This window comes from Hylobates moloch, unplaced genomic scaffold (genome assembly GCF_009828535.3).
Source record: "Hylobates moloch isolate HMO894 unplaced genomic scaffold, HMol_V3 SCAFFOLD_16, whole genome shotgun sequence".
Classification (NCBI taxonomy): domain Eukaryota; kingdom Metazoa; phylum Chordata; class Mammalia; order Primates; family Hylobatidae; genus Hylobates; species Hylobates moloch.
This window is the reverse complement of record NW_026652291.1, coordinates 2,923,266-2,949,894: the sequence shown is the minus strand read 5'-3', so window position 1 is coordinate 2,949,894 and position 26,629 is coordinate 2,923,266. Positions and strand designations below refer to the sequence as shown.

The 26,629-nt window shown below is 43.4% G+C and overlaps 1 protein-coding gene across 2 annotated transcripts in view; it reads left to right on the top strand.

The window, feature by feature from the left end:
* The window catches only part of RCOR1 (REST corepressor 1), a 137,234-nt gene that overhangs the window by 44,509 nt on the left and 66,096 nt on the right, over positions 1-26,629 (top strand). The window lies entirely within an intron of this gene.

The following is a 26,629-nucleotide window of genomic DNA, read 5'->3' as shown; positions in this document are numbered from 1 at the left end:
GTCATGGCGGGTGCCTGTATTTCCAGCTACTCGGGAAGCTGAGGTGGGAGAATTGCTTGAAACCAGGAGGTGGAGGTTGCAGTGAGCTGAGATCGCTCCACTGCACTCCAGTCTGGGTGACAGAGTGAGACTTTGTCTCAAAAAAGAAATTGAAGCAATGTATATTTATTAAAATATGTGTTTACATATACAGAAATGAGCTAGAGGTAGCTATATTATTATTAAAATTGTATGCAATAATGATTGCATAGCATGTTGGTATGAATATGACCATAATTTGACCCAACTTGACACATTTTTTTTTTCTAATATTCTGTATTACAACTAATCTGCATGGATTGTTTTTCTACATATAATCTCTGCCTACTTGGTTTAACTTTTTGGTCGAGTCCTGGAAGTGGAATTGGTGAATAAAAATTTAAATATAAACTCCCAAATTGAGCCAGGTGTGGTGTCATGCACCTGTAGTCCTAGCTGCTGAGGTGGGAAGATCACTTATGCCCAGCAATTGCTGTGGGCTATGATTGAGCCATTGCACTCCAGCCATGGTAACACAGTAAGAAACCCTCCATCCCTCCCTCCCTCCCTTCTGACAGAGAGTCTCACTCTGTCGCCCAGGCTTGAGTATAGTGTTGCCACTGCAACCTCCGCCTCCCAGGTTCACACCATTCTCCCGCCTCAGCCTCCTGAGTAGTTGGCACTACAGGCACCTGCCACCATGCCCGGCTAATTTTTTGTTTTTGTATTTTTAGTAGAGATGGGGTTTCACCATGTTAGCCAGGATGATCTCGATCTCCTGACCTCGTGATCTGCCCGCCTTGGCCTCCCAAAGTGCTGGGATTATAGGCGTGAGCCACCACACCCAGCAGTGAGAAACTGTTTCTAAAAAAAAATTTTTTTTAACATAGAAATCTTTTCCTTTTTTTGAAATGGAGTTTTGCTCTTGTCGCCCAGGCTGGAGTGCAGTGGCGTGATCTTGGCACACTGCAACCTCTGCCTCCTGGGTTCAAGCGATTCTCCTGCCTCAGCCTCCCGAGTAGCTGGGATTACAGGTGCCCGCCACCACACCCCGCTAACTTTTTGTATTTGTTTACTAGAGATAGGGTTTCACTATGTTGGCCAGGCTGGTCTCGAACTCCTGACCTCAGGCTGTCTCTCCCCCCAGGGCCTCCCAAAGTGCTGAGAATACAGGCATGAGCCACTGCACCTGGCCGTAGGAATCTTTTCATATGTTTATAGATCATTCTTCTTTAGTATTCTCTATTTTTTACCTTCGCCCATTTTACTGAATTTTTTTAATTGATTTATAAGAATTTTTTGTGCTGGGTGCAGTGGCTCACACCTGTAATCTCAGCACTTTGGGGGGGCCGAGGCAGGCGGATCACCTGAGGTCAGGAGTTTGAGACCAGCCTGGCCAACATGGTGAAACCCCGTCTCTACTACAAATACAAAAATTAGCTGGGCGTGGTGGTGCACGCCTGTAATCCCAGCTATTCGGAAGACTGAGGCCTGTGGATCACTTGAACCGGGGAGGTGGAGGTTGCAGTGAGCTGAGATCGCACCATTGCACTCCAGCCTGGGTGACAAGAGTGAAACTCTGTCTCAAAAAAACAAACGAAACAAAACAAAAAAACTCTTTGCATATTGAAGGAACTTACTAGCAAGCCTTTTGACATAGACTTTGTAAATGTTTTTCTTTTGATGATTATATATATGGTTAGTTTGGCTGTGTACAAGGTTTTGTTTTGTTTTTTTGAGACGGAGTCTTACTCTGTCGCTCAGGCTGGAGTGCAGTGGCACAGTCTCGGCTCACTGCAACCTCCACCTCCTGTGTTCAAGCGATTCTCCTGCCTCAGCCTCCCGAGTAGTTGGGATTACAGGCGCACACCACCATGCCCAGCTAATTTTTGTATTTTTAGTAGAGATGGGGTTTTACTGTGTTGGTGAGGCTGGTCTCTAACCTGACCTCAGTTGATCCCCCTGCCTTGGCCTCCCAAAGTGCTGGAATTATAGACGTGAGCCACTGCACCTGGCCGCATATATATATATATATATATATATATATATTTTTTTTTTTTTTTAAACGTTTCTGAGACAGGATCTCACTATGTTGCTGAGGCTGGAGTTCAGTGGTGTGATCATGGCCCACTGCAGCCTTGACCTCCTGGGCTTAAGTGATCCTCCCATCTCAGCCTCCCAAGTAGCTAGGACCACAGGCACCATCGTGCTTGGCTAATGTTTAGTATTTTTTGTAGAGTCGAGATTTTTGCCATGTTGCCCAGGTAGTCTCAAACTTAGGAGTTCAAGCGATTTGCCTGCCTTGGCCTCTTCAAGTGCTGAGATTACAGGCGTGAGTCACCTCACATGGCTGCAAAGCAATTTTTTTTAAGACACATTTACCTTTTTCGGTGATGTCAATAATGTTACAATTAAAGAAAAAGTTATCTGAACAAAGGGAGAGTGCCCTTAAATTGCTAAGAGGGAGCATTGCTTTGTTTTTTTCTAGTTTCATTATATCTTACAGTGTTCAAACACTGTACTGGAAGTAAATAATTAAGTTTAAAAGAATTTTCTTCTCCAGTGTTTGATTATCCATTTCTTTTTGTTCCAATTTCTGTATCTGAAAAACAATATTTGGCTTCAAAAACCACCAAAAAAAAAATTTAGCTTCCCCCAGATTGCAGATTTACCATGTAAATGTGTTTCCACCCTGTTTTCAAACTAATGTGACAAATTTGCTACATTATAAAGAACAGAAACCTGTGTACAGATTTTGGGGATAGCACACATACCATAGTCCAAGGACATTATCAACTCAGGTGCAGAAGTTCTTGCTGAAGTTTTATTAACAATTGTGTTTAAAAACACCAGATGGGAGCAGATTTAAGGAGGGAGATTCTAATGGAAGGTTATTTGGGATTTGTAGGGAAGAGAGAGAAGGATTTTAATTGAAAAGGTACTAGACCGTATTCTTGCTTTTATAGCGTTGTCTTCTTTTCTTTCTTTTTTTTTTTGAGACGGATTTTCGCTCTTGTCACCCAGGCTAGAGTGCAGTGGTGTGATCTCGGCTCACTGCAACCTCAGCCTCCCGAGTAGCTGGAATTACAGGCCCCTGCCACCATGCCCAACTCATTTTTGTATTTTCAGTAGAGATGGGGTTTCGCCATGTTGGCCAGGCTGGTCTCGAACTCCTGACCTCAAGTGAGCCACTGGCCTTTTCCCCTCAAAGTGTTGGGATTACAGGTGTGAGCCACCTCGCCTAGTCTATAGTAGTGTTTTTTTTTTTCTTGAGACGGAGTCTTGCTCTATTGCCCAGGCTGGAGTGCAGTGGCGCAATCTTGGCTTACTGCAACCTCCACCTCCCTGGTTCAAGCCATTCTCCTGTCTCAGTGAGTAGCTGGGATTACAGGTGCGAACCACCATGTCCGGGTAATGTTTGTATTTTTAGTAGAGACGGGGTTTCGCCATGCTGGCCAGGCTGATGTCTAACTCCTGACCTCAGGTGCTCGGCCTGACTCAGCCTCTGAAAGTGCTGGGATTGCAGGCGTGAACCACCGTGCCCAGCCTAGTAGTATTTTCTATCCAAGTTTTGGATGTAATTCTCTTGGGATTTTTTTCCTGATTTGTACAGCTGCCACTGTACTGTTCATGACTGTATCCATGGGAACATAAGTAGGATGACATAAGTTTATAACTTGTTGCTAGGCAGATTGAGCTTGTAATGTATTAATATTAACATTTTCCCATTAAAAAGCATTTGGATGGTTTTCTTTTGTGCGGTGAAGATAACTAAACAGCATAATTTGGAATTAAAACTGTGAACTTGTATAAATTCCTTCTAGGAGAACAAACTACTTTTTGTTTTCTTTTCTCTTTTTTTGGAGACAAGATCTCTTTTTGTCACTCAGACTGGACTACAGTGATGTGATCAGGTTTCACTGCAGCCTGGACCTCCTGGACACAAATGATCCTCCTACCTCAGCCTTCTCCTCCCCTTTACCAGCTCCTCCCCTTCCCTTCCCCAGCTCTCCCCCTGCAGTAGCTGGGAATACAGGTATGCATCAGCCTGTCTGGCTAATTTATTTGTTTATTTTTAAATTTTTATTTAGTTCTTTATTTATTGAGATGGAGTCTCGCTCTGTTGCCCAGGCTGGAGTGCAATGGTGTGATCTCGGCTCTTTGTATCTTCCTCCTCCTGGGTTCAAGAGATTCTCCTGCCTCAGCCTCCCTAGTAGCTGGGATTACAGGCACCTGCCATCATGCCTGGCTAATTTTTGTAGTTTTGTGGAGATGTGGTTTCACCATGTTGGCCACGCTGGTCTTGAACTCCCAACCTCAGATGATCTGCCTGCCTCAGCCTCCCAAAGTGCTGGGGTTACAGGTGTGAGCCACTGCGCTCAGCCCATTCATTCATTCATTCATGAGACGGAGTCTCGCTCTGTCGCCAGGCTGGAGTGCAATGGCGTAACCTTGGCTCACTGCAACCTCTGCCTCCTGGGTTCAAGTGATTCTCTGCCTCAGCCTCCCGAGCAGCTGGGATTACAGGCATCCGCCACCACACCCGGCTAATTTTGTGTTTTTAGTAGAGATGGGGTTTCACCATGTCAGTCAGGCTGGTCTTGAATTCCTGACCTCAGGTGATCCGCCAGGCGTGACAGGCGTGAGCCGCCGTACCCTGCCATATATATATGTATTTTTTATTTGAGTTTGCGTTTTACCATGTTGCCCAGGCTGGTCTTGAACTCCAGAATTTCAGATCACCCACCTTGGCCTCCTAAAGTGCTGGGAGCCATTGTGCCCAGCCTAGTCATGTTTTTAATTAATTGTCTGAAATGGAAGATATTGAGTTAAAATAATTGTGTATTAAACCTGTCCTCTTCAGCTAAAACAGTCAGTATTTAGATATATATGAACGAGATGTGAACACTTGATCCATCCTAAAGTACATATCAGATTTCAGGATGATGACAGGTATTTTGGGTAGTCCTTCTGACTCTCAAAGACTTGGTGGACTAACCAAGAAAACCTCATGGAGATCGAGACACCTGTCTTGTATTTTGGTTGCAATTTTTTTAAATTAATTTTTTTTAAATGTAATATTAGTATAAAATAACTAAATTTCAAAAAAGTTTAGAGTGAGATGTAATTGAGGTTACATAGCTCTTTTCTCCAGAGGCTACCACACTTAACACCTTATCTGATTGTAATTTAAAGAATTATTTGAGGCTGGACACGTTGGCTCATGCCTGTAATCCCAGCATTTTGGGAGACTGAGGTAGGAGGGACACTTGAGACCAGCCTGGGCAACATAGTGAAACCCCGTCTTACAGAAAATTAAAAAATTAGCTGGCTGTCGTAGTGTGCATCTCTGGTTCCAGGTACTTTGGAGTCTGAAGTGGGAGAATCACTTGAGCCAGGGAGGTTGAGGCTGCAGCGAGCTGCCATTGCACTCCAGCCTGGGTGACAGAGCAAGATCCCTGTCTCAGAAGAAAAACAGAAAAGAGGCTGGGTGTGGTGGCTCACGCCTGTAATCCCAGCACTTTGGGAGGCTGAGGCAGGTGGATCACGAGGTCAGGAGATCGAGACCATCCTGGCCAACATGTTGAAACCCCGTCTCTACTAAAAATACAAAAAAAATTAGCTGGGCTTGGTGGCGCATGCCTGTAGTCCCAGCTACTTGGAAGGCTGAGGCAAGAGAATTGCTTGAACCCGGAAGGTGGAGGTCGCAGTGACCCGAAATTGCACCACTGCACTCCAGCCTTGCGGCAGAGTGAGACTCGGCCTTAACAAAAATAAAACCAGAAAAGAATTATATAAGTAGTTATTCAAGAATAAATAATATTTATGCAGCTGGGCACAGTGGTTCACGCCTGTAGTCCTAGCACTTTTGGAGGCTGAGGCGGGTGGATCACTTGAACCCAGGAGCTGGGGACCAACCTGGGCAACACGGCAAAACCCTGTCTCTACAAAAAATACAAAAATTAGCCGGTTACGGTGGTGTTCTCCTTTAGTCCCAGCTATTCAGGAAGCTGAGGTGGGCGGATCACTTGTGTCCAGGAGGTTGAGGCTGCAGTGAGCTGAGATCTCGCTGCTGCACTCCAGTCCCGGTAACAGAGTGAGACCCTGTCTCAATAAAAAAAAAAAAATAATGTTTATGCAGTTTTTTTGTACCAGCCACTATGATAGGTGCTTTATAGGACAATTTGGGGAAGTAATTGCTGTTAACTCCATTTTACTCATATAAGGAAAGTGACGCTTGCACAAGGTTTAATATTTCTTGCCCACTAACACGTATGCTTCAAGACAGCAGGGGCTATGTGTTATTTCTGTCTAGTCCCCTCCTGTATCTAGCATAGTTTCTTTGGGGTTTGGGTAGTGTGTCAAATACAGTGGAAAGGCTGGTTTTACAAAGATGATTGTTGTATCTTCATTTATTACCTTTGAACTTGTAGCTTTGTAGGGAAATCATGGGAATTTGAGCAGCACTGAATCTGCATGTATTAAAAAACCTTGCATCATTTCTGGATTTCATGTGGTGAATATTTGATAGTACCTCTCTCGTGATTTGATAAGGTCCAGTATTTGGGGACAAGGGTGGTTAACAGGGATTGATAGAGTTGTGACTCCATTCTGTTGGGGCGTGTTTAGTTTTTACCTCTTTCCCTTTACTCCTCGTGCCCCAGCTGCATCTCGGTCCATTGTACTTTCAGTTTCTTACTGTAATTGAAAGAATACATAGGTAAAGAAGGAATCTGATAGAAAGAATAAACTTTGTTTGATGGTATTAACAAGTATCTGATCTCGATGTTTAGTATAAGTTGTATTCAGTGCCTCATGTTTCTTACCTTTGAATCATAGAAAATAAAATTTTAGATCCGGTTAAGGTTCTTTTTTTTTTTTTTTTCTTTTTTTTTTTTTTTGTTGAGACGGAGTCTTGCTCTGTTGCCCAGGCTGGAGTGCAGTGGCGCGATCTCGGCTCACTGCAAGCTCCGCCTCCCGGGTTCACGCCATTCGCCTGCCTCAGCCTCCCAAGTAGCTGGGACTACAGGCGCCCGCCACCACGCCCGGCTAATTTTTTGCATTTTTAGTAGAGATGGGGTTTCCCCGTGTTAGCCAGGATGGTCTCGATCTCCTGACCTCGTGATCCGCCCGCCTCAGCCTCCCAAAGTGCTGGGATTACAGGCGTGAGCCACCGCGCCCGGTTTAGTTAAGATTCTTGAGATTATTTGGCAGGAGGAAATTGAAGCGCAGTTCAGTTCCATAGAATGTTGTCAAATGCATTTCTTCATTTGTTAAGAGTGATAATATTTGTCTCATAGGGTTGATACAAAGAGGAAGAGATACTCTTTATAAAAACGTCTTAGGCTGATTTGATGATAATACTAATAGTTAAACTTGTTCAGAAGTTAATCTGGGCTGGGCATGGTGGCTCACACCTGTAATTTCAGCACTTTGGAAGGCAGAGGTGGGAAGGATCGCTTGAGCCCAGAAATTCCAGACCAGCCTGGGCAACAAAGTGGGACCTTGTCTCTGTAAAAAGTACAAAAATAAGCCGGGTATGGTGGCACATGCCTGTGGTCCCAGGTACTCGGGATGCTGAGATGAAAGGATCACTTGAGCCCAGGAAGTTGAGGCTGCAGTGAGCTATGATCATGCCACTGCACTCCAGCCTAGGTGACAGAGTGAGACCCTGTCTGTTAAAAAAAAAGTTAGTCTGTGTTAGCATAGTATCAGCAGAAAAGTATTCTGACACAGTGTAGGAGGGATCAGGGTATGGGGGAATGGAGTCAGGAAGGCCATTTTAAAGATTTTACAGTGTCCTAAACTTGATAGTGAAGGCTAAGCATTAGAAATGGAAGAGATTGGCCGGGCGCGGTGGCTCACGCCTGTAATCCCTGCACTTTGGGAGGCCGAGGCGGGCGGATCACGAGGTCAGGAGATCGAGACCATCCTGGCTAACACGGTGAAACCTTGTCTCTACTAAAAACACAAAAAATTAGCCAGGCGTGATGGCGGGCACCTGTAGTCCCAGCTACTCGGCAGGCTGAGGCAGGAGAATGGCGTGAACCTGGGAGGCGGAGCTTGCACAGTGAGCCCAGATCATGCCACTGCACTCCAGCCTGGGCGACAAAGTGAGACTCCGTCTCAGAAAAAAAAAGGAATGGAAGAGATTAGAGAAGATGTGAACAAACCATGTAGAGCTGCCAGGAAAGGAAGAAAGGTAAAAACATTGAGATTTGGAATGTTGAGTAATGCGATAGTATAAACAGTATAGCAGTATAGAGATGTTACTAATGTTCTAGAAACTGAAATAAGATTAACGCATGGTAATTACCTTGCCAGAACTGCAAAGCGGTGGTAGTGATGCTGGAGAAAGCAGATTGCTGCTGCAGAACTGCAGCAAGGCCTAGGAGGTGGAGGCACCAGGTATCTTCAGAGGCCCAGGTGTGGTGTGGTTGGCCCTAAGCTGATGGGCTGACTGAAAGTCTCCAGGAATTCTTCCTATCTCTAGATTAGGCTTCATTCCAGCAGTCTAGGAACTAGACTTTCCCTAGCCTAGCACAAGACAAGTTTACTTTTGGTAGAGTTTGAACCAGAGCTGTACCCTAGACTTGAAATGGGGAGGACAGGTGGAAACTATCTGGATGTGTTGGGGGAGACGTATCAATGAAGTGAAAGTTTGCATATTGAATGGTCATTCCAGAATTCTTATAGCCTGGCTTATACTCTCCAGCAAATTAGAAGGTTCTTCTTTGGGAGAAAACTGGCCCAGATGCTGACAATTGAGTGTTACCCTGTATTCCAGTTATTACTGCATAACAACTGTTGCTGTTACTATTGTCTTAAAACAACAACAATCGTTTTATTATCTCACACTTTCTGGTGATGAGGATTTAGGAAGACATCAGTTGGGCAGCTCTGGCTTGGGTTTCTCTAACTTAAGTTGTGGTCACATGGTGGCTGGAGCTGAACAGTAGGGTGCTGAAGTGGCCTTGGCTGGCCAGACAGCTTTCTTCATGGTGTCTCAGCATGGGCTGATTTGTGCTCCTCGCAGCGTTATGGCTTCTGACTGCTTACAAGAAAATGCAGGCTTCCAAAGCAAGTATCGCAAGAAAACCGAGTATAAACTGATTCACTTTTCGTGACCCAGCCTCGGAAGTCACATAGCATCCTTTCCGATGTAGTCACAAGTCTAGTCAGCTTCAAGGGCAGGGAACATAGATTCCATCTCTTGATAGGAGTACGGAAGTGGAATTGCAGTCAGAGTGTAAGGGGTCCCTGTGGGATGAGATGAGAAACATTCTGTGACCACCTTTGGAAAACACCATCTACCACATTTTCTCATTTGGTCACAATAATTCACATTCCTCCTTCTTGTCACTTGTGCTCACACCCTCTCCCATCACATCGCCCCCCCTTCCTGCTATGGCATTAACTTCAAGTTCAGCATCTTGTCACCTGAATCAAGCCCAGTTGTGGCCACCCAGAGCTCCTCAGGTGTGGTTCCTCTAGAGCTGAACTCATGTGACCTCAAGAGAAGAAATCTGTTGCTTCCTCTGACTTAAAATGGCAGGACAAGCTTAGGATAATTGCTGTAGACACATCTGTCCAGAAAAGAGGAAACAGGAGGCACAATAGTTTCTCATCCATTGTGATTCTGAAGTTCAGCAGGGCACATGTTACCAATTCCTTGATTAGGTCTCGGTTCTGGTGCCTGGGAATGATTGTTTCAGGCTCTGGTTTCTGCTGAGAATTTTGTTTTGTCTTCCGAATTACCCTTTTCCCTAAGAAATGGCTGATTTTTATAGCTGAGTAGTTTTCTTAGCCTTTGCGCTTTCAGTAGTTTTGGAGGAACAAAAAAACCTTCCCCTCATTTTGTACTGTTTTTGTCTCTTTCAGTCCAAACTGGTATAATTCCTTTGAAAATTTTGTGGGCTCTCTCTGTGTCAAGTTGTAACCTACTACATTAGACAAGAACCACACTTACCCTGTTTGTGGTAAGTCCTTCATTTCCTTGGGCTCCTTCTGTGTCACCAGCCTTAGTATTCTTAGAAGCTCTGTTGTTTGATGGAGAGGATCTTAAAATCCTTGGAAGGACCTTGGTCTGTTGGAAAGGACAGTGCAGAACCTTCTTAGATCTTTTTGAGGTTTTAAGAAAGTATTACAGTCACAATCTGGATTTGTTCTTTACCACTGAGAATTTTGAGAATTGTTTCTTTTTTTAAAATTCTGCCTGGAAATCTTAGGTAGATCATGGAGTTTATTAGGTGCATTTCCTGTTTTCCACATTTCTAAAGGCCACATTTTCCACTACTTAGACAACAGGGGACCCTTTTCCTGTAATGTACAATAGTAGTTTTCTTAGTTTCTGTTAAGCTTTTCCTGATAGTTTCCTTGTTGAGGCCCTTCAGGCTTTTGCTGATAGCCTCTTAAAGGCCTTGCAATTTCCACCTGCTACCCAGCCCCAAAGCCAGTAGCACAGTTCTGGGTTTTTGTTGCAGCATCTCACTTCCAGGTGCCAAAATCTGTTCCATAGTCTTGCTGCCTGAAAAATGACCCCCAGAATTTAGTGACTTAAAATAATCCCGTGATTTCTCTAGGTCAGGAATTTAGGAAGAGCTTGATTGGGCAATTGTGACTCAAGTTCTTGCTTTGGCTGCAGTCAGATGGTAGAGCTGAAGAGTAGTGCACAGGCAAGGCAGTGTGCACAGCTGGGGAGGACCGAGCTGAGCCGCCTCCACGAGGTCTCTGTGTGAAGTTGTTTGTGCTGCTTCTTCAGGGCACTCAGACTGCCCACATGGCTTTGTGTCCAAATGTATGTCCTGCGGGAGGACGAGCAGAATCTGTTACCTTTTATGATGACTTAGTCTTGGAAATTGCATCACATCATTTCTGCTATAGTCAACAACTTGCCTGGGGTTCTAGGGGAGGAACACAGACCTCATATCTTAATGTCAGTTGGCCACACTGTAAGAAGGTGATATGGGGTGGGAGATAATGTGATCAGCTCTAGAAAAATGTAATCCACCATAGCTCTTAGTGAAACAGATCCCTGTCTGATCACCTGCAGGGGAGTCTTGCCATTAATAAGCACCAGCTGTGTACATGAAATTAAAACTTACTTTTTAGTACTTCCTTCTTAACTGTGACTTAACAGTCAAGGATTATCAGGCACATGAAGAAAAAGCCATAACAGTCTAACACAGAGAGATAAAAAGAAACCAAGTGAAGAAATAGGAAATACAAGTTGCATAAGAAAAGCTCAAATTTGAAAAACAAAAAAGCTTGAAGAGCTAAGAGAAAATGCATGACATAAAAACAAGAAGGTATAAAGTAGGGGTCCATTCAGAGAACAAGAAAGAGCTCTTGGAAAATAGGATAGCAGGACAAATGTTCAATAGGAAACCAAGGAAATCTTGCGGAAAGTAGTAGGCAAAGACAGACAAAAAGAGGAAGACAATGCCTGATTGGCTTCTTGACCGAAAAATATTTAGGTGGGAAGAGGAAGTGTGGAAATGTGAATAAGGACTGTATACTAATGATAATGAATTAATATTAATTTTTGCTTAAGTGTGATAATAGCACTGTGGTTATAGAGGAGAATGCCCGTAGTCTTAGAAGATGCATACTGAAGGAACTGTCATGATATTTGCATTTTTCAGATGGTTGTGTGCACACACGTTCGTTCACTCACAGTGGGAGAGGGAGGGAGAAGGGAGAGCGGTTATGTACAAGAGAGACAACTAAAGCAATTATGATATAATGTTAGTAATTGATGATGAATACAAAAACAAAACAGAAGGGAATACTTTAGAGTTAATGGATTGGTTCAGGAGCTCCAACATCTGAATTGTTAGATGTTCTAGAGAGAGAAAAGATAATTGAGAGGAAACAATATTAAATCAACACATTAAAAATGTTCAGAACTGAAAATCACAAATCTCCACACTGAGCAGACCCTCTGAGTGCCCAGCACAGGGAATAAAAGAAAAAAATAGATTGGTACATCACACTGGGATTTCAGAACACTGAGAATAGAGAAGATCCCAAAATCCTCCAGTGGAAACAAGTCAAGTTATAGCAATGGACTGAGAATCTGTATGACACTAGAATCTAGGTGACAGTGGAGCAGTGCCTTAGAATTCTAGGAGCATACCCATGTAGGATTTTTTTTTTTTTTTTTTTTTTGAGATGGAGTCTCGCTCTTTCACCGGGCTGGAATGTTGGTGGTGTGATCTCGCCTCACTGCAGCCCCCGCCTCCCGGGTTCAAGCAATTCTCCTGCCTCAGCCTCTGGAGTAGCTGAGATCACAGGCATGTGCCACCACACCTGGCTAATTTTTGTATTTTTGTATTTTTAGTTTCACCGTGTCGGCCAGGCTGGTCTTGAACTCTTAATCTCAGGTAATCTGCCTGCCTTGGCCTCCCGAAGTGCTGGGATTACAGGCATAAGCCATTGCACCCAACCCTCTATAATCCTTTAAATGCTTGTTTATGGTATCTTAGAATATTTCAAATTTATCTTGTATTTTCCCTGCCTCGTCCTGGAGTCAACTGTTTGTCTAAGGAGGAGTCATTCTCTTGAAGTGGAGAATAGTATTATAGAAACCAATATCTTGGCACTAGCTGTATTCATTGCTGCCAGGATATCATTGTTTTTAGCCCTCTTAGTGGGCAGAACAAGTAGATCTCTGTGTATTTATTTATTAGACATATTTATTGTCTGTTTCTCTGCCTATACATCTACATAACCATGAATTTTACCACAAATGCCACCATTTTGATCCAACTTCATAGGATTCATTTTAGCCCTTTTCCTTTCCTTATTTGTAGCTCTCGTCTCTGACAGTGAGAATCTTGGTTCTCATCCTTAATATAGTTAACTCATTTGCTTAATCTCCCTGAAAGCTTGGCCCAGACATGGAATCCAGCAAAGGATAAGGTAAAGGGAATTCTTAAAGAGAAATCTTGGGATAATAGCTGTGTAGGCATTCACCAGTTAGTCCAGATTGGTGAGTGAAGACAGGACTCCAAAGGGGTGTTGTCAAGAAATAAACAACCAATAGATAACCTGATGTGTTGAGACTTACACATGTAGTAGAAGTTTGGAGGTGAATTAGTGATACATATACAGAAAACCAAACAAGCAAAAAAAAAAAAAAAAAAGTACAGTTATTAATTCCAGGTAAAGAATCACACATGATCACACCACTGAACTCTGGCCTGGGTGACAGAGTGAGACCCTGTCTCATAACAAACATAAATTAAAAATCAGGTAAAACAAATTGTACAAGAATGGACTTACAACAATGCAAGTTGTAATGCAACATGATTCAGCTATGAATAGTATTTACTAGTCATAAACTAGGAGAGTGCCATAACACTGAACTTAGGGAGCAATTTAGGGAATAAACTGAGAAAAAAAGTACATAGGGGCCTTAGGACCTAAGCAGCTAGTGTGATATCACTTGTGGATGTTTAGTATGCATTTTGGCTACCAGCCCCTTTTGAACACTCTGTCTTTGAGGGGAAATTGTCCACTCCACGGTAGAAGCTATTAATATGCTTTCCCATCCTCTCTTGTAGTTTGTCATAGATGTGTGACTTTTGCTCCATGAACCAGGGCAAGACCAGGATTAGGAAGCAAGTGATGTGAAGTAGGCAAGCATGGCTGCCAGGTTTCAGAGGCAGCATTTTCTAGCGGTGGTGTCCACTGTGCACTGCCAAGTGTCGTGTTTAACACCTGCAGCAGTTAAGACCTCCACTGAAGCAGTTCTGTGGGGTAATTCTGGTGTTGTCCTAGTTGCATGGCTTGTAAATCTGGTTTGATGACCTTCCTGTTGAGTCATTTAGTTGCTTATATTAGCTAGAATGGGCTTTGTTTACTGTAAAAAATCTGGTTGACGAAATTGGCATCAGGAATGATCCTCAAGAAAATGAATTGGTTATCTAACTTGGTTGTGTATGAAGGCAGTGAAGAAAGGCGAGAGCTTAAAGAATTATGGTGGCTGTGGGCCGGGCGTGGTGGCTCACGCCTGTAATCCCAGCACTTTGGGAGGCCGAGATGGGCGGATCACGAGGTCAGGAGATGAGACCATCCTGGCTAACAGGGTGAAACCCCGTCTCTACTAAAAATACAAAAAGTTAGCCGGGTGAGGTGGCGGGCGCCTGTAGTCCCAGCTACTCAGGAGGCTGAGGCAGGAGAATGGCGTGAACCTGGGAGGTGCAGCTTGCAGTGAGCTGAGATCGCGCCACTGCACTCCAACCCGGGCGACAGAGCGAGACTCCGCCTCAAAAAAAAAAAAAAAAAAAGAATCATAATGGCCGTGGGCATGATGGCTGGTGCCCATAATCCTGGCACTTTGAGAGGCTGAGGCGGGAGAATCACTTGAGGTCAGGAATTAGAGGCCTGCAGTGAGTGCCACTGCACTTCAGCCTGAGGGACAGAGCACAAAGCAAGATCCTGTCTCGGATGGATGGATGGATGGATGGATGGATGGATGGATGGATGGATGGAGGATGGATGGATGGATGGATGGATGGATGGATGGATGGATGGATGGATGGATCATAGTGATCAGCAGTGCTTAATGACTGAGATTAGTCTATTCTGAAGTATGTTAATAAAGCTTGAAGGATCAGAGGAAGAGAGTAGGAAAAAAGCACACACATTCTACAAACCTCGCCACATCCACTCAATTAAAAGACAGAACAGGATTCCCTTGGATATTGGGAAAGGGAAGTCAGACGTGAAAGTTGCAGACAAGATTAAGCCACTTAATTTTTCTATTAAATGGACTCTAGAGAGTAAGTTCATGCTTCTCATTTTACTGATGGAGAAACAGTACCATATACTTGGTGAAATTTCTGTGTCTGCAAAACATTGGTTATTCTGCAATTGTTGTATATAAAGGGATAAACATTAAAGTTATTGGGCTCTTCCTTCTCATTGGTATTGTGGGTGTTCTTTACCAGCTGAGTTAGGAACTGACTTAAGATTTTTTTTTTTTTTTTTTTGAGACGGAGTCTCGCCCTGTCACCAGGCTGGAGTGTAGTGGCGCGATCTTGGCTCACTGCAACCTCCGCTTCCCAGGTTCAAGCAATTCTCCTGCCTCAACCTCCCGAGTAGCTGGGATTACAGGCGCATGCCACCACGCCCAGCTAATTTTTCTATTTTTAGTAGAGACGGGGTTTCACCATGTTGGTCAGGCTGGTCTCGATCTTGTGACCTTGTGATCCACCTGCCTCGGCCTCCCAAAGTGCTGGGATTACAGGCATGAGCCACCGTGCCTGGCGACTTAAGATATTTTAAAGTTACAGGACTTGATTTAGAGCCCTTACTCTTAGATGTTAAATATTTGGTTTGCTCTTTATTGAATAACTTAATTATCTTATTACTAATAATTCCTGTATTAGACAATGAGACTTAGACTCAGAATACAGTTATCTTAGTGAGAATGTTCTCATTTAAAACACTAACTCCTAATTCACTAGCAGCTAATGAAACTGTCATTGTTGCGCAGTACATTGTTGACTAGTTAGAAGAATTTGACAGTATGTTTGGTGCCGAGACCAGCTCGGTCAGGGAGACCCTAACCCAACAGCGCTAGAGGAATTAAAGACACACACACACAGATATAGAGGTGTGAAGTGGGAAATCAGGGGTCTCACAGCCTTCAGAGCTGAGTATTGCTGTTAATAAAGGGTGTAGAATTTGAAAATAGGCCGGGCGTGGTGGCCCACGCCTGTAATCCCAGCACTTTAGGAGGCCGAGGCAGGCGGAACACGAGGTCAGGAGGTCGAGACCAGCCTGACCAACACGGTGAAACCCCGTCTCTACTAAAAATACAAAAATTAGCTGGGCGTGGTGGCAGGTGCTTGTAATCCCAGCTACTCAGGAGGCTGAGGCAGGAGAATTGCTTGAACCCGGGAGGCAGAGGTTGCAGTGAGCCGAGATCGCGCCACTGCACTCTAGCCTGGGCAACAGAGTGAGACTCCATCTCAAAAAAAAAAAAAAAAAGAGAATTTGAAAATAGCTTAAGAGACTAGAGAAGAAGTGAACTGATTTATTTTGTATTTATAGATCTTATTTTTGGGCTTGCTGACCAGAAGTGAATTGATATGAATAAGCACACTTGCAAAATAAATGGGTTATTTATTTATTTGTAGAGACAGGGTCTTGGTTTGTTTCCCAGGCTAGAGTACAGTGGCATCATCATAGCTCACTACTGCTGCTGGCAACTTCTGGGTTCAACGGGTCCTCCTGTCTTGACCTCCCAAAGTGCTGGGATTATAGGCATGAGCCATCATGCCTGGCCCCCTAATTATTTAGATAGCCCTGTAGACCTGATTTCTTGTGGCTGAAGGTCTCTCAAGTTGATTCTCGGAAGGCTTTATAAATAAAAGGGAACTTACACTGGAGGATCTTTATGCTGAATTGGCTTAGAATAAGTAGAAATTGCTAGGAATGTTTTATTTTTGTTTAATTTGCTAAATCTGCTTTAGATATGAGCCTTGTAACTGGGTTTCTTAAAAGTGTCCTTATGATTGAATCTATTTGTGATGTTTGGATTGATTATTTTAAGCTCCTACTATGTACCAGAATGTTTGCTGCTTGTTTTAACTTGCTGTTTAATCTCTTTGAAGAAGGAACTGTTTCCTCCATTTTTATAGAAGAGAAAATTGAAACTTAAAGAGATTAGAGAACGCTCCTTCAGTCTAGGCAGAGCTGGGATTCCATTTCAGGACTGTTATGCTACACCAAATAAATGCTTGCTGCGTTAAAGAAGGACTTAACAGTGAACACCGTACGTCTTCATTGCCCAGTTACGGGAATGGAAGAAAGGCTGTGCAGTGAATTACAAACACTCTCTCCTCTAGTCTTCTTCTGGCAGTGTTCCTGTACCTAATTCTGTGTCCTCAAACTCCCTGTTTTCTTTAGGTGATTATATTATTTGTTTCTTTTAAGCTTTCCTATCTGCTTGTTCTTCTGAACAGTTCCCTTCAAATGTTACACCATCCACCCACATCTGTATTTCAGTATTTTATTGTGTCCTTTCATTGAGACTCTAATTTGGGTGAAAATTCTCCAAACTACATTTCTTTCTAGCATATTCTATTTTTGTCACCTAGAATCAGCCTCCCAGCTGACTTTTTCCCATAGATACGTAACAACCACCTACTTTAACATTTTCTATCTTCCACTTAACAAAAATATTACCATTGATAAATAATGAATACTTAGTTAGCATGCATAACTGTGCACATAAAATGGGAGGAATGTGTATCTGGAGGATTTGAGGGGATTGTGGATAAACTATTTGAAAATACCAGCCGTTGAATTTTATAGTGTTATTCTTTTTATTTTTATTTTTTAGTTTTATTATTACTATTTTTTGAGATGGAGTTTCGCTCTGTCGCCAGGCTGGAGTGCAGTGACGTGATCTCGGCTCACTGCAACCTCTGTCTCCTGGGTTCAAGCGATTCTCCTGCCTCAGCCTCCCGAGTAGGTGGAACTACAGGCGTGCGCCAGCTAATTTTTGTATTTTTAGGAGAGACAGGTTTCACCATGTTGGCAAGTATGGTCTCGATTTCTTGACCTCATGATCTGCCTGCCTCGGCCTCTCAGAGTGCCGGGATTACAGGCTTGAGCCACCGCACCCGGCCGCCTATTATTATTTTTTAATTGAGACTTGTCTTACTTTCACCCAGGCTGGAGTGTAGTGGTGCAATCTTGCCTCACTGGAGCCTCCGCCTCCTGGGTTCAATCAGTCCTCCCACCTCAGCCTCCTGAGTAGCTGGTACCACAGGCGCTCGCCACCATGCCCAGCTAATTTTTTCTATTTTTGGTAGAGACAGGGTTTCGCCATGTTGTCCAGGCTGGCCTCGGCTTCCCAAAGTGTTGGGATTATAGGCATGAGCCACCACGTGCAGCCTATAGTGTTATTCTTTAGTAGTTCATAAAAGGCTTGTGTTAGATGTTTATAGCTGATAGTTGTGGTTTGAATCTGTGTCCCCAGCCAAATCTTGTGTCGAATTGTAATCCCCAGTGTTGGAGGTGGGGCCCGTGATTAGATCATGGGGGTGGATATCCCCCTTGGTGCTATTTTCATGATAGTGAGTGAGCTCTCGGGAGATTGGGTCGTCTAAAAGTGTGTAGCACCTCCCTCTTGTCTCTCTTGCTCCTCCTCTGGCCGTGTAATATGTGCTTGCTTTCCGTTTGCCTTCCACCATGATGATAAGTTTACTGAGGCCTCCCTAGAAGCTGAGCAGATGCCAGCATCATGCTTCCTGTACAGCCTGCAGAATCTTGAGCCAATGAAACCTCTTCTCTTTATAAATTACCTACTTTCATCTCAGGTATTTCCTTCCTTCCTTCTTTCTTTCTTTCTTTTTTTTTTTTTTTTTTTTTGAGACGGAGTCTGGCTCTGTCGCCCAGGCTGGAGTGCAATGGTGCGATCTCTGCTCACTGCAAGCTCCGCCTCCTGGGTTCACGCCATTCTCCTGCCTCAGCATCCTGAGTAGCTGGGACTACAGGCGCCCGCCACCACGCCCAGCTAATTTTTTTGTATTTTTAGTAGAGACGGGGTTTCACCGTGTTAGCCAGGATGGTCTCGAACTCCTGACCTCAGGTGATCTGCCCACCTCAGCCTCCCAAAGTGTCGGGATTACAGGTCTGAGCCATTGCGCCTAGCCAGGTGTTTTTTAATAGCAGTGTGAGAACAGACTAATAAAATAGCCATCATGTAAAATACAGTTTCCATTTTGAGCGAGGCACTTGGGTAAAAATGAAGAGTAGGTAAAAGACAAGATGTAGTTCTAATTTGAGCTTGTCATTTAGTAATTGAGCAATGCCTCATAATGGCTGTGGGTTTCCGATGACACACACCTTTTTGTGATGTGGGTGGCCTAAGGAGTAGTGTGTTTGTTGGAACCACAGTTCTCTGCAGAGGGAATATGATCAAGTCTGATCTTTGTAATTTAGAATTAATGAGGCCAGGCGCACTAGCTGACACCTGTAATACCAGCACTTTGAGAGGCGAAGATGGGAGGATCACTTGAGCCTGAGTTTGAGACCAGCCTGGGCAAGATAGTGAGAACCTGTCTCTACAAGAAAATAAAGAAAAAAAATTTTAAAAAAAGAAAAAAAAATAGAATTGGTGTCTTGGTGACACCTCTTTCCCTGTGGTTGAGTTTTGTTATTTTATTTTTTTTTTTTTTGAGACAGGATATCTTCGTCACCTAGGCTGGAGTGCAGTGACATGATCAAGGCTTGCTGCAGTGTCAATCTCCTGGGCTTAAAGGATCCTCCTGTCTCAGCCTCCCAAGTAGCTGGGACTGGAGGTAGGTGACACTATGCCTGGCTCATTTTAAAAACATTTTTTGTACAGTTAAGGTCTTGCCATGTTGCCCAGGGTGGTCTCAAACTCCTGGCCTCAAGCCATCCTCCCTCCTCGGCCTCCCAAAGTGCTGGGATATCTGGCATTAGCCACTGCGGCCAACCTTTTTTTTTTTTTTTTAAAGCTAAATTTTGTTGAATATTTGGATAGGCAATACAGGCATATGGTACAAAATTAAAAGATGCAAAAGGGTTATGCACAAGAGAAGTACATTTCTTATACATTCCTGGCCTTCCATTTTCCCTTCCCTGGAGGCAAACAGTTTTCTGATTTATTTTCTACAAGGATTCTGTTTAAATACGGGAGAATATCTGACCTGTTGTACTTTACTTTAGAATGGCAGGAAGCTGAGTGACTCATGGGCATTTTTCCCTTTGTGAAGCTCATTGGCATTCCTTCCTCTCAGTACCTTAACTATGGCATGTTTTATAATTTGCTTTTGTTTTTGCTTTATCACGATATTTTCCTATGTTTTTTATAGTCTTAATTTTTTAAGCACTGCTTTAGGTATCTATTAATAGTTCAGAAAGTTGTGAAGATTAGAAGCTCATGTTTGTGAAAGTGTCTGGCACATAATAGGTGATCAATAAATATTTCCTCCTAGCTTGTCTGTCCCCTATCTCCCACTGGTTGTATGTATGAAACAAAAAAATGAAGGAGAAGGCCGAGCATAGTGGCTCATACCTGTAATCCCAGCACTTTGGGAGGCTAAGGCGAGGGAATTGCCAGAGGTCAGGAGTTAAAAGACCAGCCTGGCCAACATGGTGAAACCCCATCTCTACTAAAAATACAAAACTTAGCCGGGCATGGTCACAGGCGTCTGTAATCCCAGCTACTCAGGAGGCTGAGGCAAGAGAATCCCTCGAACCTGGGAGGTGGAGGTCGCGGTCAGTCGAGATCGTGCCACTGCACTCCAGCCTGGGCAACAGAGTGAGACTTTGTCACACACACACACACACACACACACACACACACACACACACACACGAAATAAACCTGTGAACCAACTAATGCAGTGGATTCCAAAATTAAGATTAAGCTTGTATAAGTTGTAATGTTTCTCGATGTACCTATTCATTTGAATGGAAACAGATTCTTTTCATTCTTTGAAATCACTTTGCTGAGATGTTTTTTTTTTTTTTGAGACAGAGTCTCACTCTGTCGCCCAGACTGGAGTGCAGTGCTGTGATCTAGGCTCACTGCAACCTCCACCTCCCGGGTTCAAGCGATTCTCTTGCCTCAGCCTCCTGAGTAGCTAGGATTATAGGCATGTGCCACCACACTCAGCTAATTTTTGTATTTTAGTACAGATAGGGTTTCACCATGTAGGCCGGGCTGGTCTCAAACTCCTGACCTCAAGCGATCCGCCTGCTCAGCCTCCCAAAGTATTGGGATTATAGGTGTGAGCCACAGTGTCCCGCCAAGCTGAGACATTTTTAAGAAAATGTTTCTGTTTTTTTGTTTGTTTGTTTTGAGATGGAGTCTCACTCTGTCACCCAGGCTGGAGTGCAGTGGTGCCATCACTGCAACCTCTGCCTCCTGGGTTCAAGCAATTCTCCTGTTCCAGCCTCCTAAGTAACTGGGACTGCAGGCGTGCCACCATATACTTGGCTGATTTTTTGTATTTGTAGTAGAGATGGGGTTTTACCATGTTGGCTAGGCTGGTCTTGAACTTCTGACCTCAAGCGATCTACCCACCTCAGCCTCCCAAAGTGCTGGGATTACTCCCACAGCACCTGCTCAGAAAAGTTTTCTGTTCTTTTTTTTTTTTTGAGATCAAGTCTCGCTCTGTCGCCCAGGGTGGAGTGCAGTGGCACAATCTCAGCTCACTGCAACCTCCGCCTTCCAGGTTCAGGGGATTCTCCTGCCTCAGCCCCCCAAGCAGGTGGGATTTCAGGCACACACCACCATGCCCGGCTAATTTTTGTATTTTTAGTAGAGAGGGGGTTTCACCATGTTGGCCAGGATGGTCTCGAACTCCTGACCTCATGTGATCCACCCGCTTCAGCCTCTCAGAGTGCTGGGATTATAAGCGTGAATCACCGCACCTGGCCGGAAACATTTTCTAAAGACTAATCTTTTCCTTTTTCCTTATATAATTTAGGTTGACTATGTAAACCCAAAACACATACAGGGTAGAAACTTGTGAAAAATATTTTTGAGGATATCTTTGCAAAGTGTTGTGCCTCACAGTGCTGGATATGGATGTGTGCTTAGTGTCAGTGCATAGATTTAGAATTTCCCACCTGTATGTATTCTTTTGGTGAGTCCTTTTAGGCGATATCATGTCCTCATGTTCAAGGAGTAATGGCATACTGGTTCATTTAAACCCATGTTTTAATCCTAATTTGAGACCGATTTACTTCTTCTTGGAGCTAATTTCTTTTTTAATGATGTTTTTGTTGCTTCAAGTTAAGACTGATATAACACAGAAGTCTTACTCATCCTTTTTGATGTTAGAGATTTTGGTTTATTAATCTAGTGGAATTTTAAATATCATTTTACATGTTTACTCTCAAGATCTGATGATCGACTGACTGGGTGCAGTGGATCACACCTGTAATCTCAGCACTGTAGGAGGCCAAGGTGGGCAGATCACTTGAGGTCAGGAGTTCGAGACCAGCCTGGCTAACATGGTGAAACCCTGTCTCTACTAAAAATACAAAAATTAGCTGGACATGGTGGTGCGTGCCTGTAGTCCCAGCTACTGGGGAGACAGAGGTGAGAGAATCACTTGAACCCCAGAGGCAGAGGTTGCAGTGAGCGTAGATCACTCCGTTGCACTCCAGCCTGGGCGACAGAGCGAGACTCCATCTCAAAAAAAAAAAAGAAGATTGAATTAAGGGCAAACTTGGAACAGGCCAGTTTCCCATTATATTGCCTCTCTGAAACAAGTGAAAGAGTTTTCTTCTTTATGAGGGTGTTCTTTTTAATTTAATTTAATTTATTTTTATTTATTTATTTTGAGACGGAGTCTTGCTCTGTTGCCCAGGCTGGAGTGCAGTGGCATGATCTCGGCTCACTGTAACCTCTGTCTCCCAGGTTCAGGTGATTCTCCTGCCTCAGCCTCCCAAGTAGTTGGGATTACAGATGCCCACCACCACGCCCAGCTAATTTTTGTATTTTTAGTGGAGATGGGGTTTCACCGTATTGGTGAGGCTGGTCTCGACCTCCCAACCTCAGATGATCCACCCACCTTGGCTTCCCAAAGTGTTGGGGTTACAGGTGTGAGCTATTGCGCTGGGCCTTCTTTTTAAAAAAGGTTTTTCTCGCCAGGTGCGGTGGCTTTAATCCATATGTGTGAGACCAGGCACGGTGGCTCATGCCCGTAATCCCAGCACTTTGGGAGGCCGAGGCAGGCAGGTCACCTGAGGCACGAGAATTGCTTGAACTAGGGAGGTAAGAAGTTGCAGTGAGCCAAGATCACACCATTGCACTCCAGGCTGGGTGAGAGTGAGACTCTGAAAAAAAAAATAATCAAAATGGTTTTCTTACTTTTATGACTTGAATTACGGAAAGTTTTTAGAATGTGACTCTTTTCTCAGGAACAGGATGGCTACCTACCTACCCCCCACCCTTTCCTGTATGCTATGGATTATCAGACCCCTCACTTGGGTTCCTCTTACATCACCAAGGTGTGCTTGTCAATACCCAGAAACCAACACTGATACATTACTAAGTTCCACATTTTATTTAGATTCCACTAGTTTTCCCATTAATGTCCATTTCTGTTCTAGAATCCAATCCAGGGTACTGTATGCATTGCATTTAATTATGATGTCTCCCCAGTTTGCTGTTTTTCACATGACTAGACTAGGGTTATGAATTTGGGGAATTCATCTGATTGGAGTGGTGGGAGGTGTAGTGCATGCTACTCCATGATTTATTGCTGGTAATGTTAATCGTGGCCAAGGTTGTTTCTCTACTGTATACACTCACCACCTTCCATACTTATTTTTTTGGAAACAAGTTAGTAAGTCCAACCTACACTCAAGTCGGGGGGATTTAAGCTCCATCTCCTGGAGGAGAGTGGGGAATATTTACATAAATTATTTGAAATTCTCCCACGAGGAAGCTGCTTTTTCTTTTTTTCTTTTTTCTTTTTTTTTTTTTTTTTTTTTTTTTTTTGAGACGGAGTCTCACTCTGTCGCCCAGGCTGGAGTGCGGTGGCACAATCTCGGCTCATTGCAAGCTCCGCCTCCCGGGTTCATGCCATTCTCCTGCCTCAGCCTCTCCGAGTAGCTGGGACTACAGGCGCCCGCCACCACGCCCGGCTAATTTTTTTTTTTTTTTTTTGTATTTTTAGTAGAGACGGGGTTTCACCGTGGTCTCGATCTCCTGACCTCGTGATCCGCCCGCCTCGGCCTCCCAAAGTGCTGGGATTACAAGCGTGAGCCACCGCGCCCGACGGAAGCTGCTTTTTCTAGGAAAGGTCTTTGCCCATTATTCTACCGACTTACTGGACTTTTTATTTGACTTTTTAAAAAGAAGCTCTTTAGATAAGATCTCCATAAATACTTGGATAAATTACTGCAATTTTATATTTGCATATGAACAAGTGGAGTTTTGTTGATGCAGGGTTGCATTGGACTTCACTATCAAAACAAATGTCTCATCTGATCAGCATTTGTAAATAGTGAGGTACCAGAATTATTAAGGCTCATAAAGTCTTCCGTTTTTATTTTGGCTATTCTGGTTGTGGGTAACAATATTAACAACAATAAAAATTCATCTTATTTTACTGGAGATTCCTGCAAAGTGGCAGAATACCAGGACAAGGAACCAGTTCTGGCACACATATGTGTCAAACAAGAAAGCTCTGGGAATGTAATAATGTAATAAAGTTTTGTTGAGAGAGCTCTGGGCTGGAATAGGCATGGGATCCTTGACACTATCACCTCTACCAAGACGCTTCATGTGTATGGTTTCCCCACCTTTAAGTAAACTCTATTTGTGAAGTTTTTGTAGCTTTAATAGTTTCTAGAGTTGCTTGAATTTGGGGTGACTTCTTGCAAGGGTAATGTGAAGTAGTGTCACATGGACAGTAACGGTATCTGCTGCTGCCATTTATATAATAAATTTGAATTTGGAGGCAGAGAGAGGTGGCAGAAAGTTTGGTAAGGACGTTATTGCAACCTGAATAAGCCACTTAGAGCCTAGATCAGTGTTTGGGAATGTGGGAGAAGACAGCCATAGTCAAGAAGTGTGAAGTAGTTAATGTTGAGTTATTTTTGGATGGTTTTTCTGTTCTTTTTACTCCAAACACTGGCTTTCATAGTAAGATAAATAATCTGGTGAGTCGCATGCTCATGGTGTGCTGAGGCATTTAGCCAAGCACCTTATGCATATATTATCTCATTTAATTCTGTCACTATGAGGTAGAGATTATTTTTAACCACTGGTTCCAAATGAGAAAGCCCTGTTTGAAATAATTTTTCCGGTGTATTTAAATTTTGTAGGTACACACCTAGAATTTCAAACTGATGGTCTGAGTTCTGACCTAGTGGGTTATCTTGTGGATATGCCGATTATAGTAAAACAACTCTAAGAATGTGATATACATTATGAGTGATACTTGTGGTTTGAATGGGTTTCTTTTTAACAACATGAAAATTTGAAGATATTTTGCATAGATTTGCTTTTGGGTAAAACTTTTTTTTTTTTCTTATCTTCTGTAATTAACTTCTTTCCCCCCTTTTTTGAGATGGGGTCTCATTCTGTCACCCAGGCTGGAGTGCAGCTTGATGTATGATCATGGCTTACTGCAGCCTTGGACTCCTGGGCTCCAGCAATCCTCCCACCTTAGCCTCCCAAGTAGCTGGAAGTACAGGAGCGCAACACCATGCCCTGTAGAGACGGAATCTTGCTGTGTTGCCCAGGCTGATCTCTAACTCCTGGCTTCAAGTGATTCTCCCTGGTTGGCCTCCCACAGTTTGATTACAGGTGTGAACCACTGTGCCCAGCCAAAATTAACTTTTTAATCTATTCTAAATCAAGAAGAAAATAGATGTGTCTTTTCTGGGACTAGTAATAAGAAATTGACAGCATCTGGTTTTTGGCTGTTGTTAAAGTGTAATTATTACCATACTGGAATGCCGATAAAGAGATTGCATGGTAATTTTCATCCTTTCATCTAAAAACATAATATTATAAGGATAGATATTTCCTTAGTATGGGGTGACTTGTGTAAATTACTATCTCATAAATTGGTTCAGATTAGTTTTTTAAAAGGGCAAAATTGTATATTAGTGATATTGCTCAGCTCTTTTTCAAAGGGATAAAGCACTGTAAAGAGAGAATGTGGGGGTAGAAGTCTAATAAAACCCTCACAAATCTGGATCAGTAACAGAAAAGTCAGTTATAGCCCAGGTACCGTGGCTCATGCTTGTAATCCCAGCACTGTGGGAAGCCGAGGCAGGCGGATTGCTTGAGCCCAGGAGTTCGAGACCAGCCTGGGCAGCATGGTGAAACCCTGTCTGTACTAAAAATACAAAAAATTAGCTGGGCGTGATGGCGGGTACCTGTAGTCCTAGCTACTTGGGAGTCCAAGATGGGAGGATTGCCTCAACCCAGGAGGCGCAGGTTGCAGTGAGTCGAGATTGTGCCAGTGCACTCCAGCCTGGGCAACAGGGTGAGAACTTGTCTCAAAAAAGAAAGAAAGAAAAGTCACTTATAATTATGTGGGCTTTAAAAAACCTGACTGATAGTGCTCTGTTTTTAGTTTCACCAAAAGATAGGTAGTAATTCCATCCTCTTTTATGAAACTACAGTATGTCTATTCTCAACGTTTCAAAAACTTGTAAGACTCAGAGGGAAGAAATAGTTTCTCATTAAGAAAAATTTAGTCAACAGTATAATTATGTATTAAGTGCTTTAGGAAAAGCAGCGGGGGAAAGTATTTCCTAGAGTATTAGGTCTCTCATTAGAGGTAAGCAGAGGGAGTTCCTTCAGTGCAGGACAGGCATTTCCGCAGGTTAAGTGGGATAAGACAACTGGCTTCGGCACGATGTTAGCATATGTAGTTATGCTTATGGAAACATAATTCGAATTGGACATGAGTTTTTGTTTGTTTTTGAGGCAGAGTCTTGCTCTGTTGCCCAGGCTGTATTGCAATGGCACTATCATGGCTCACTGTAGCCTTGAACTCCTGGACTCAAGGAGTTCACCCACCTCAGCAACCCAAGTAGCTGGAACTACAGGTGTGAGCCACAATGCCTTGCTAATTTTTTT